The 12069-nt window shown below is 41.8% G+C and overlaps 1 long non-coding RNA gene across 1 annotated transcript; it reads left to right on the plus strand.

Moving 5' to 3' along the window:
- The first annotated feature begins 2831 nt into the window (after positions 1-2831).
- On the plus strand, positions 2832-9431 carry LOC149975889 (uncharacterized). Its single transcript, XR_016487651.1, has 2 exons — positions 2832-4956; positions 8985-9431. It is a non-coding gene; the product is annotated as an uncharacterized LOC149975889 (long non-coding RNA).
- The last annotated feature ends 2638 nt before the right edge of the window (positions 9432-12069 follow it).

The raw sequence follows: 12069 nt of genomic DNA on the forward strand, positions 1-12069 counted from the left end.
GTGATATTATCTCAGTCAAAGGACACCAAAGTTTTTGTGACCTCATTTAATTTTGAAAACACTGTGTACACTCGCAAACATCTGGCAATGTATACAGGAAGACATATGCACCCGTGCAGTATCAGTGTTCCCATTGACTTTATGGTGTTCAGACAACCTCAAGGTTAGCCGTGCATGACAAACATCAAGTGCTTTCTGTCTGAAATCAGCACTAGGCACAGCCAAAGGACATTGATCTAGTTGATTAGTTTTGCATTGAAAGAGCTCAAGAGGGGCCTCCAGAGTGGCGCAGCGGTCTAAGGCACTGCATCGCAGTGCTTGAGGAGTCACTACAGACCCAGGTTTGATCCCAGCCTGTGTCACAACTGGCCGTGACCGGGAGTCATATGTCACAATTGGCTCATCATCGACCGGGGGGGCTTTACTTGGCTCATCGCACTATAGCGACTCCATGTGACAAGCCAGGCGCCTGCAGGCCGGTCACGTTTCGGAGGACGCATGACTTGACCTTCGCCTCTCCCGAGCCTGTTGGGGAGTTGCAGCGATGAGACAAGATCATAATTGAAATTGGGAGAAAATGGGGGTAAAAAAAATAAAAAAAATAAAGGAAGAGCTCAAGAGTAGGGTGAAATCTATATCAGTAGTAAAAATGGCTAATGGAGTGGCTGAGACATGTATTAGCCACTGTTAGTTTGGTTGTGCCCAACAGAATAGGCACTTTCCCCTTGAATTAGATAGACAATATATCCAGGTGTCGCCATTTCCTGTTTGGGAGGAAAATATGCAACAAAGGGTGTCTCTGACACAAAATCACATGCTCTCTTTTAGGCACCTCTCTCTCCATTAGTGGAAATCAGCCAACCACCACGCACAATCCCCATTTGCATATTCAATTTACAGCCAAGCAATAAATGAATGTCACATTAATGGGATGCTTGCAACAACGACAACATTCTTCTTATGCTGTGATGTTGGATCCCACATGGATCCCACATCTAACACCAAATGTAAAATAATGGTGAGGCCAGGCTAAGGTTGCAGTATCACATGCTCCAAGAATGATTACTCACATTCAACAAAACAATGTTTGCCGTCTGGTAAACAACAAACATCTGTTTGTTCAAATGCACAGCTGTCATATTGTGCACAAAGACTATCATTTGGACTATCATTTTGTCCTCTCATAGAAACCTGGGTCCTGTTCAGAAGGGTGCAGAAAGAACAAACAGTTCATGTGGAACAGGGAATTGTATCAACTCTATTCATTACATGTCCACAACGTTCTTAATGTTTCACCTCACAGAATATCCCCAGGTCATTAGGTATTTCACAGTAGGACCCTTAAACAACGGGAAACATTTTGAAACATCTGGAGTGAGGACGCAATAGAGGAAGCTTTATGTCCTATGTTCCCATTATTTTGCTCTGTGTTGTTGTCTTCAAGTCCAAGACTACTGACAGTTGGCCATGTGCCAACATATTAACTGTTAAATATTAACTGATGCACTCATACCTATTTTCTCTGTCCAGGAGGACTCTGTGTTAACATTTAATTTACTTTTTTTGCTGCTTGTCATGGAGATCCGAGAACCCTTTGAACCATGGTCATAAAGCAAGAAAATGGTAGCTCACAAAAGCTAAACCATGAGTATTAAAATATCAAATGAGCGAAAAGAGAGTTTCTCATTCACAGTATCTATGGTGTTGTCTGTTAAAACATGTGGCAGTATGACACTATGGCTGTCTAAAACTGCCCCTGTTCTTTATCATATACTAAATATTATCCCTCACAAAAATAATTGCTCATGCAATCATGATTTACCCTATGGATATTTAATCTGTTCTAAATCAAAACCATATCCTCTGTAATTACTGGTATGTAGTGTTGGTGTACTGCTATGTAGCCTTGTGTTCTAGCGTCAGGAAGACTGGGCTTATACATGGATAATGTTCTCATATGGGGCCTTCTGTCTCTCTGCTATTTTGTTTTGTGCTGTCTCTGTGAGGGTTTGGCAGGTACACCAAGCGGTCCATCAGGATATCCTTTTTGGAGAGCTAAAGTCTTCGAACACATCTGTAGGCCATTACCAGAGTATGTGCCATTGTAAAACTTCCTCCCCATGCACTATGTCAGAGAGTTGACCTGTAAGGAGAGATGGAAGCCAGAATCTCTCTCTCTCTCTCTCTCTCTCTCTCTCTCTCTCTCTCTCTCTCTCTCTCTCTCTCTCTCTCTCTCTCTCTCTAACTCTCTCTCTTTAACTCTCTCTCTCTAACTCTCTCTAACACTCTAACTCTATGTCTCATGGTCAGATTGTGTAATGATATGGACTGGGAGTGTGGAAACACATGATTAATTGGGTGTTAGTGCTCAGGAAGTCCCAATAAGACCAACAGTGTCTTTTCCCCCCGGGAGAATTGCTAATTAAAGCCCAAACCAGCAAATACATCTGCAAGTTATGCTAAGTCAGCAGTTGACTAATCAAACCATGCGTTAAAGTTGATAGTCACATGGTTGAATACGTATGTTCATTCTATGTTGCATGGAAACCCTTAGGGTTACTTTTCAGCTGACACGCATTGAAAAAGCAACTGACCTGTTACAGTGTAGTTTATGTACTTTTTACATTATGCTAAATGTTGGATGTATGAGTTGAAAATAATGAGTTGTTGATATTTTTGCCAATAAAATGCAGTTTATTCCTATTGGCTGGGTAACATCTCTAACCATAGTTAAAACCCCAAAGAATGTAGTTTATTGTAGTAATGGTACATCTATGCACGGATAAAAAAATAAATTGGCATAAATAGAATACAGTTTGCTGAAAACCCTCACTGCTTCTAGCTGGTACCAGCAAGTCTGACTAGGCACTATTTACAGAGGCTGTCTGTTGAAACTTTCTCCCCCATTGTGGTTTTAGGAGGAGTGAAAATGGTCTCCTTTGGCAATCGTGAATGAGTAGTCAGCCTGAAAAACATGGGTAGAAAATAGAATGAGCACAGAGTTGTCTCAGCAGACGGACAATTGCAAAAGAGGAGAGGTTACACATCTGCGTAGGAGAGGTCTGAGAGCAAACGAGAGCGACAGAAAGAGAGAGACGGAGAGAGAGGGATGAGAGAAAGAGAGAGATAGCAGACATTCAACATCCTCTGGTATCTTTTGTCTGCTGTGGACGGGACACAGATTAATTTCAACATGTCAATGTAGGTCAAGACCAATTGGAGAAATCATTAGTCATCACCCACTGGGCACAGATGTCAGTTCAACGTCTAGTTTTGATATGATTGAATTGTCAACTAACTTGAATTCAACTTGAAATCAACAACAAATGTCACCATGTAATTGGATCTAGGTTAAAAGTTAGGTGGGGAAAAAAATGAAACGTCCTTACGTTGATTACTTTGCGCAAATCCAATCAGTTTTCCACTTTGATTCAATGTCACCACAAGGACTGTTTTGGTTGAAATTACGTGGAAACAACATTGATTCAACCAGTTTTTGACCAGTGGGCAGTTACACCAACATGTCTTTAGAGCCAACATGTACAGTTGAAGTCAGAAGTTTACATACACCTTAGCCAAATACATTTAAACTCAGTTTTCACATTTCCTGACATTTAATCGTAGTAAAAAGTCCCTGTCTTAGGTCAGTTAGGATCACCACTTTATTTTAAGAATGTGAAATGTCAGAATAATAGAAGAGATAATTATTTATTTCACCTTTTATTTATTTCATCACATTCCCAGTGGGTCAGAAGTTTACAATTAGTATTTGGTAGCATTGCCTTTAAATTGTTTAACTTGGGTCAAACACTTTGGGTAGCTTCCCACAATAAGTAGGGTGACTTTTGGTCTATTCCTCCTGACAGAGCTGGTGTAACTGAGTCAGGTTTGTAGGCCTCCTTGCTCGCACACACCTTTTCAGTTCTGCCCACAAATTTTCTATGGGATTGAGGTAAGGGCTTTGTGATGGCCACTCCAATACCTTGACTTTGTTGTCCTTAAGCCATTTTGCCACAACTTTGGAAGTATGCTTTGGGTCATAGTCCATTTGGAAGACCCATTTGCGACCAATATATCCACATAATTTTCTGCCTCATGATGCCATCTATTTTGTGAAGTGCACCAGTCCCTCCTGCAGCAAAGCACTCCCACAACATGATGCTGCCACCCCCGTGCTTCATGGTTGGGATGGTGTTCTTCGGCCTACAAGCCACCCCCTTTTCCCTCCAAACATAACTATGGTCATTATGGCCAAACAGTTCTATTTTTGTTTCATCAGACCAGAGGACATTTCTCCAAAAAGTACAATCTTTGTCCCCATGTGCAGTTGCAAACTGTAGTCTGGCTTTTTTATGGCGGTTTTGTAGCAGTGGCTTCTTCCTTGCTGAGCGGCCTTTCAGGTTATGTCGATAATGGACTTGTCAGAGAGAAGGTAAAAATGCACAACGCTGTGTCATCGCAATCCGAATGTATCATGCCGTGAGATTTCAATGTGTCCTGTCAGCTGTCCACTTTTCTCATTGGTGTGTGTGTGTGTGTGTGTGTGTGTGCGTGTATGTGTGTGTGTCTGTGTGTGCGTGTGTGTGTTAAAAACCCTCTCCCTGGCCCTGGAAGAGACACAAACTTTGAAGCCTTTTACTGCTGAGGTTGGCTACCATCTCCCACCTCAGTCTGACCCTATCATTCAGTGGAATAGGGCACTTCACACCTATGTGTTAGGGACCAGTTTGCCAATATACTCAGTCAGCTGACCAGGGCCAGCCAATCACAGGCTCTACCCGCTAGAGGTAACAGACCCCCATTCCTGCTTGTGCTTTAGTTGTTTAAAGGAAGGCAGGTTGAGAAGGTCTCTGTAAACTCCTGTCCTTCATTACATACATCTCATCACTTTCCTGAACAGACAAGCCTTCCTTGGACTATAAAGGCTAGACTGTGTGTTAGTGCATCACTGAACAGGTAAGTGGACTTTGTTAGGGGTTTGTGTGTATTTGATCTGTATACATGTTATATAGTGGAGCAGCGGTCTAAGGCACTGCATCTCAGTGCAAGAGGTGTCACTTCAGTCCCTGGTTCGAATCCAGGCTGTTTCACATCCGGCTCTGATTGGTAGTCACATAGGGCGCCACACAATTGGCCCAGCGTCGCCGGGGTAGGCAGTCATTGTAAATAAGAATTTGTTCTCAACTGGCTTTCCTTAGTTAAATCAAGGTTAAATATGCTGCTATTGCTATGTTAGGATATGCTTCCTTAAGATGTGTATATTTCAGGATTGCCTTCTGTAATCCCATGTTGCATACTTCCTTCAGCCACAAGGGAAAATCTCTCCCTATTATTTTCTATGGGCCAAGACGGCTGCCAGTCATGTCATTGTATATCCTCGCCTAAAAATGGCCGACCAGTGACATCACTACCCGATCACTTCCTGATATGGTCATAGCCACATCCAACAAGGCTGCTTGTTGGCATCCTAGCCTTTATAGCCGCCAACACTGATGCTAACTTGCCCTTACTGTCCTTACTGTTGTGTGCTATTACCTATAGCCTTAGGCCTACTAGCCCTTGGTCTACCAACTCCCCCTGTACATAGTGTACAATATGCTAACCACTAATTGCATCCTGGTTTTAACTGCCTATGCTATTCTAGCCTTTACTACAGTATGCTATCATGTGTGCTATGTAGCCTGTTCCCCTGCATTACTGCTCTGTAGCAGTTTAGCCTACTAGGCCCTGTGTATTACAGTATATTTACTACCAGCCAATAATATTATCATGTCACCACTGATGCTACTATAGCAATTACTATTGTGTGCTAGCCCATTGCTATGCCATTGCTGCTTTGTATATATTGCATCACTGCTATTACTACTGTATTGCCAACACTGCCATCACACTGTTGTAATATATATCCCCTGTTCCTTCCATCCTGCAGAAAACCACTGTAAACTATCACTAGTTCCCTTCTCTATTCCTGTTTGCTGCGTGTGTCTGTTTGGTTTGAAGTAATATTGGCTATACAGTAGCAATAGCAGTGATGTATACAGTAATACACAGGGCCTAGCAGGCTAAACTGCTACATAGCAGTAATGCAGGCAAACAGGCTACATAGCACACATGATATCATACTGAAATATCACCCAAAGGTAAACGGCCTGAGTAAGATATTAGACAAGCTAAATGCCCTTTATGCTCACTTCGAGGCAAGCAACATTGAAGCATGCATGAGAGCACCCACTGTTCTGTACAACTGTCTGATCACGCTCTCCGTAGCCGATGTGAGCAAGACCTTTAAACATTCACAAAGCCGCAGGGCCAGGCGGATTTCCAGGACGTGTACTCAATGTATGCGCTAACCAACTGGCAAGTGACTTCACTGACATTTTCAACCTCTCCCTGACCGAGTCTGTAATTCCTACATGTTTCAAACAGACCACCATAGTCCCTGTGCCCAAGAAAGCGAAGGATTACCACCCCGTAGCACTCACGTCGGTAGCCATGAAGTGCTTTGAAAGGCTGGTCATGGCTCACACCAACACCATATGCCAGAAACCCTAGACACACTCCAATTTGCGTACCGCCCAAACAGATCCACAGATGACGCAATCTCAATCGCACTCCACACAGCCCTTTCCCACCTGGATGAAAGGAACACCTATGTGAGAATGCTGTTCATTGACTCCAGCTCCGCATTCAACACCATAGTGCCAACAAAGCACATCACTAAGCTAAAGATCCTGGGACTAAACACCTTCCTCTGCAACTGCATCCTGGACTTCCTCAAGGGCCACCCCCAGGTGGTAAGGATAGGCAACAACACAGTTGCCACGCTGATCCTCAGCACTGGTGCCCCTCAGGGGTGCATGTTTAGTCCCCTCCTGTACTCCCTGTTCACCCACGACTGCGTGGCCAGGCACAACTCCAACACCATCATTTACTGACGACTCAACCAACAGTGATCAACAATGATGAGACAGCCTATAGGGAGGAGGTCAGAAACCAGGCAGTGTGGTGCCAGGACAACAACATTTCCCTCAATGTGAGCAAGACAAAGGAGCTAATCATGGACTATAGGAAAAAGAGGGCCGAACAGGCCCCCATTAAAATCGACAGGCTGAAGTGGAGCAGGTCAAAGTGGAGAGTTTCAAATTCCTTGGTGTCCACATCACCAATGAACTATCATGGTCCAAACACACCAAGACAGTTGCGAAGAGGGCACAACAACACCTTTTCTCCCTCAGGAGACTGAAAAGACTTGGCATGGGTCCCCAGATCCTCAAAACGTTCTACAGCTGCACCATCAAGAGCATCCTGACCGGTTGCATCACCACTTGATATGGCAACTGCTCGGCATCTGACCGTAAGGCGCTACAGAGTGTAATGCATACGGCCCAGTACATCACTGAGGCCAAGCTTCCTGACATCCGAGTTTGGAAAACCCTGTGTTAACATAGTCTTGGCCAAATATGTACAGAGCCTTCAGAAAGTATTCACACCCTGTGGACATATTCCACGTTTTGTTGTGTTACTGCCTGAATTCGAAATGAATGAAATTGTTTTTTTTTTCTCAACCATCCACACACAATAGCCCATAATGACAAAGCGAAAACATGTTTTTAGAAATGTTGGCAAATTTATTGAAAATGAAATACAGAAATATCTCATCTCTAAAATTTGATCAGCCTTGAGATGTCACTACAACTTCAATTGGAGCCCACCTGTGGCCAATTAAATTGTTTTGACTTGATTTAGAACACACCAGTCCCACAGTTGACAGTGCATGTCAGAGCAGAATACCATGAAGTCTAAGGAACTGTCTGTAGTTCTCAGAGAATTGTGATGAGGCATGTATATGGGGTTATAAAAACAATTTCTAGAGTGTTGAAAGTGTTCAAGAACACAGTGGTCTCCTTCATTGGGAAATGGAAATAATATGGAACTACCCAGCCTCTGCCTAGAGCTGGTCGTCTGACCAAACTAAGCAACAGGGCATGAAGGACCTTGGTCACAGAGGTGACCAAGAACCCAATGACCACTCCAACAGAACTACAGAAGTCTTTGGCTGAGATGGGAGAACCTGCCGGCTTCATAGGAAAGTTGACAGACGGAAGCCACTCCTGAGAAAAAGGCACATGACCATACACCTGGAGTTTACAAAAAAAGCACATGAAAGACTAAGCCTGAAAAAACTAAGGCAAAAGGTCCTTGATGAGAATCAATGATGAGAGTGCAAACAACCTTAGACTGGGCAAAGATTTACGTTCCAACAGGACAATGACCCCAAGCATACAGCCAAAGAATTTCTGAAATGGCTTCAGAACAAGAAGGTGAAAGTCCAGACTTGAATCTGTAGAAAGACTGGAAAAATGCTTTTGACCCCCGCTCCCCATCTGATTTAACACTAGAACCGTCCAGAACGTCAATCTGCCAGTTTTCAATTTTGTAATTTCCATAACTTAATTTCAATTAAAAAAAGTTTAACCCACATGTCCCTGACTTTTCCTAAATATGTGTATTTTGCACTCTAGCAGTACTCTCAGACAAATATCATAAAATACAAAAACTTTCGGAGTATTTCATCCTCATAGCGCTATGTGTGCATTTTTAACAGTAGAATAGCTGGGCCTGGAGTAGTACTAATAACCACCAGTCTAATGAATCCATTTACCTAGAAAAGCCTGGCCTCATTGGACCGCCCTTCGTGCCATATTTAACAGTAGAATATCCAGGCCTGGAGAGGTACTATTAGCCACCAGTCTAATTAATCAATTTATCTAGAACGGTCTCATTGGACCCCCCTTAATGCCAATGTCATTTGGATGTGTTGATGAAGGTATTAGGTAATATTAGAATACGAAATGCAAATATTTGAGCAAACAATACACCATTTTCATTCATTTATGTTATATATAAAACACAGAATTTTAAGTGATTAAGTGTCACGAATCCCGTTTCCTGAGTCTGTTTTTTGCCTATGTTCTGTCCTGGAGAGTTTTTCCGGCGTCCTGGAACGCACCCTGTCTGGTTGCCGGGCAATGTAGCCAGTTGGGGTTTCTGATTATCCGCACCTGTATCCCATCAGCTATCTGCACACCTGGTCCTGATCATCATCTCTCCTCTTCATAAGCCCGGACCTGACATCCATTCCCTGCCGGATCGTTAGCCATGAACAGTATGTTGTGCCAGAGTATCAGCCTCAAGTTGGATAGAAGTTGTTTTGTTGTTTGTTACGTATTGCTTGCCTTGAACTTACCTCTGTTTGTTCTGTCTTCAGTTACTCACCCGGATCATTTACCCCATTCCCACCTGGTCGTCAGAAGATTCCGCTTCCCCATTGGATCCACCTATTTACTCCCATCAACTCATCACCGCTACCCGCTACACCACCTGGATATATCTACCCATTCACTTGTAAATAAATACTCACCTTTTTCCTACTCTCCTTGTCCTGGTCTGCTTCTGGGTTCGACTTTGAAGAAACGTGGCATTAAGTGCCTTTGTTAGAACTATGAAACAAAAGGCATGTGCGTTGAAACACAGCAAAAGCTTGTTTTTTTTATAATGACAACAAATAAAAAATACCCAAACTGCTAGACACTCAGTCAATGATGAAAATATCCAAAAGTATCAGTAGCCTAAACATCAGTATCGGTGCCAAGAGTGCTTGTGAATTGTGCAATAATGGCATTATAATGAATATGTGTCCATATGAAAGCAGTCAAAAAATTGTCTATTATTGTCAGTTATTGGACACATTATTTGTGGCCTCACTCATGCTTACAGTATGGTGTGCGTCTTCACGCAATAGCTGGATCTCATTTAGCTTGTCCCAACAGTCAATAAAAATCTTTGTCACTTTCATTTGATTGCAACATATTTTTTATACTTTTTCTATCAAGGAAGGTCAAATGCTCGCTGGCTTCCCTTGCATTCAATGCAGTATTTTTTAAGTGCATGAAAACAAGTCATCTCTCGTTGAATGACAACAAAGATTTGACTGAATAATCCCTACTGACCAATCACCAACGAAGGGGTGTAGACTTCGGCTACCGATTGAGGTTTACCTCAAGAAAAAAACCTTTACCAAAGTCCAAGACAAACAAAAATGTCACAAAATGTTGTAATAATACTGTATATGCACAAACTGTTTAGTCTGGGAAGCATGTGGACCCATTAAGACTGCTTGGATTTGGAGGACTGATAAAGGGTACAGTGTTTTGAGATTATAGCTAATTAGAATAGATGAATACAATAGAATGGCCAGCCCTGTTCTTCATTCACAATTGGTGATTACATAATTATGCATCGTTGGCTTCCCCCTCACTTATCAACTCCACCAGTCTCCCCTTTTCTCACCCATAATTCTATGCTTCATTTATTTAATATGTTGTTATACATGTAACATTTGTTTCTGTATAGTTTATTTTCAGATTAGAAGCAATTATCGGGGTGATTATCAACTAGGCATGGCACATTCAACGATCAGAGAAGAAGCATAACAGGCCGGGGGAAACCATTTAAAAAATGACATGCCCTCCTAAAACTGGTTAGAACTCCAGTTCTGTTTGTGATATTAAGATTCTAACAAGGACAGTGTGTTATATAGATGTATTTAGGAAAAGTCAAAGACTATGACTATAAAAAATGGAGAATAATTTAACACTTCAATTAATTTTTGTCATTATGATTCTTGCTGCCTTTCTAGTGTTAATATGCACAATCACAAATAAATCCATTAATATTTCATTTAGGAAGGTAATACAAATAACAGAATAGCATGTTTTGAGTTGTATTTATCTGCACTTAGTAGCCAAGGCTATCGCTGCACCATGCCAATCTATGGCTGCACCATGCCAATGAAATCAACTTTTTAATTTAGCAGAAATTACAGGCCCTGATGTCCACTAAGTTATATTTTGAAACAGAGACCATCCCCTCAATTTGTACTGTTGTTTGGCAAAAACCGTTTCATTAGAACCCCTGGAATCTGCTCTTTCTGTTAGGGTATAGCATCAAAACATCTGGACTACATGGACCTCTGTAGGATGAGATGGAAGAAGTGCTATTTGGTAAGCTCCGGTCTTCTTTGTCAATACACACTGTCGATGCACACTGTGCAGGTCATCAGTCTCTTCATTCTCTATTTGACAATTGTTAATATTATCACCCATCAGACTACTGTCAATTAAATATTGTCTTTAAGTGCTGCAGTTTTGTCATTGGAAAACACCACAACAGTGACATGTGTTTCTGATAGGAATTCCATTACAGTACTTTAAATGAGCCTTATGTAGGACTCCTGAACCACACACGTTATATGTCTTTCATTATGCTCTGCAGAATAAATAAGTGCCAAAATGTAATCAGAAAAGATTTCCATATGGGAAAAATGCATTCTGTTAGCAACATGTTCTTCTGACATGTTGAAATGTACTCTGGAAACAGTTGTTCTCAGTGGTCCTAAACAGCAACAGTTATGCATCAATGAAAAATGAACCATGCATCTCTGACAATAACATAATGTTACCATGAAGAGGTTATGTACGATAAAGTAAAAATGATGATGTAATGTACAGTAATGCAATCATCTATCACGATGAGCAATGGTGAAAAGATGACCTCAAAGTGTATGAAAAAATTGTAACCAGGTAGGCTAGTTGAGAACAAGTTCTCATTTGCAACTGCGACCTGGCCAAGATAAAGCATAGCAGTGTGAACAGACAACAACACAGAGTTACACATGGAGTAAACAATAAACAAGTCAGTAACATAGTAGAAAAAAAGAATCTATATACATTGTGTGCAAAAGGTATGAGGAGGTAGGCAATAAATAGGCCATAGGAGTGAATAATTACAATTTAGCAGATTAACACTGGAGTGATACATGCTCAGATGAACATGTGCAGGTAGAGATACTGGTGTGCAGAAGAGCAGAAAAGTAAATAAAAAACAGTATGGGGATGAGGTAGGTAAATTAGTTGGGCTATATACCGATGGACTATGTACAGCTGCAGCGATCGGTTAGGGAGATAAAAGTCTCCAACTTCAGAGATTTTTGCAATTTGTTCCAGTCGC

This window comes from Oncorhynchus mykiss, chromosome 17, assembly GCF_057628025.1.
Source record: "Oncorhynchus mykiss isolate SJ-2025 chromosome 17, ASM5762802v1, whole genome shotgun sequence".
Taxonomy (NCBI): Eukaryota; Metazoa; Chordata; class Actinopteri; order Salmoniformes; family Salmonidae; genus Oncorhynchus; species Oncorhynchus mykiss.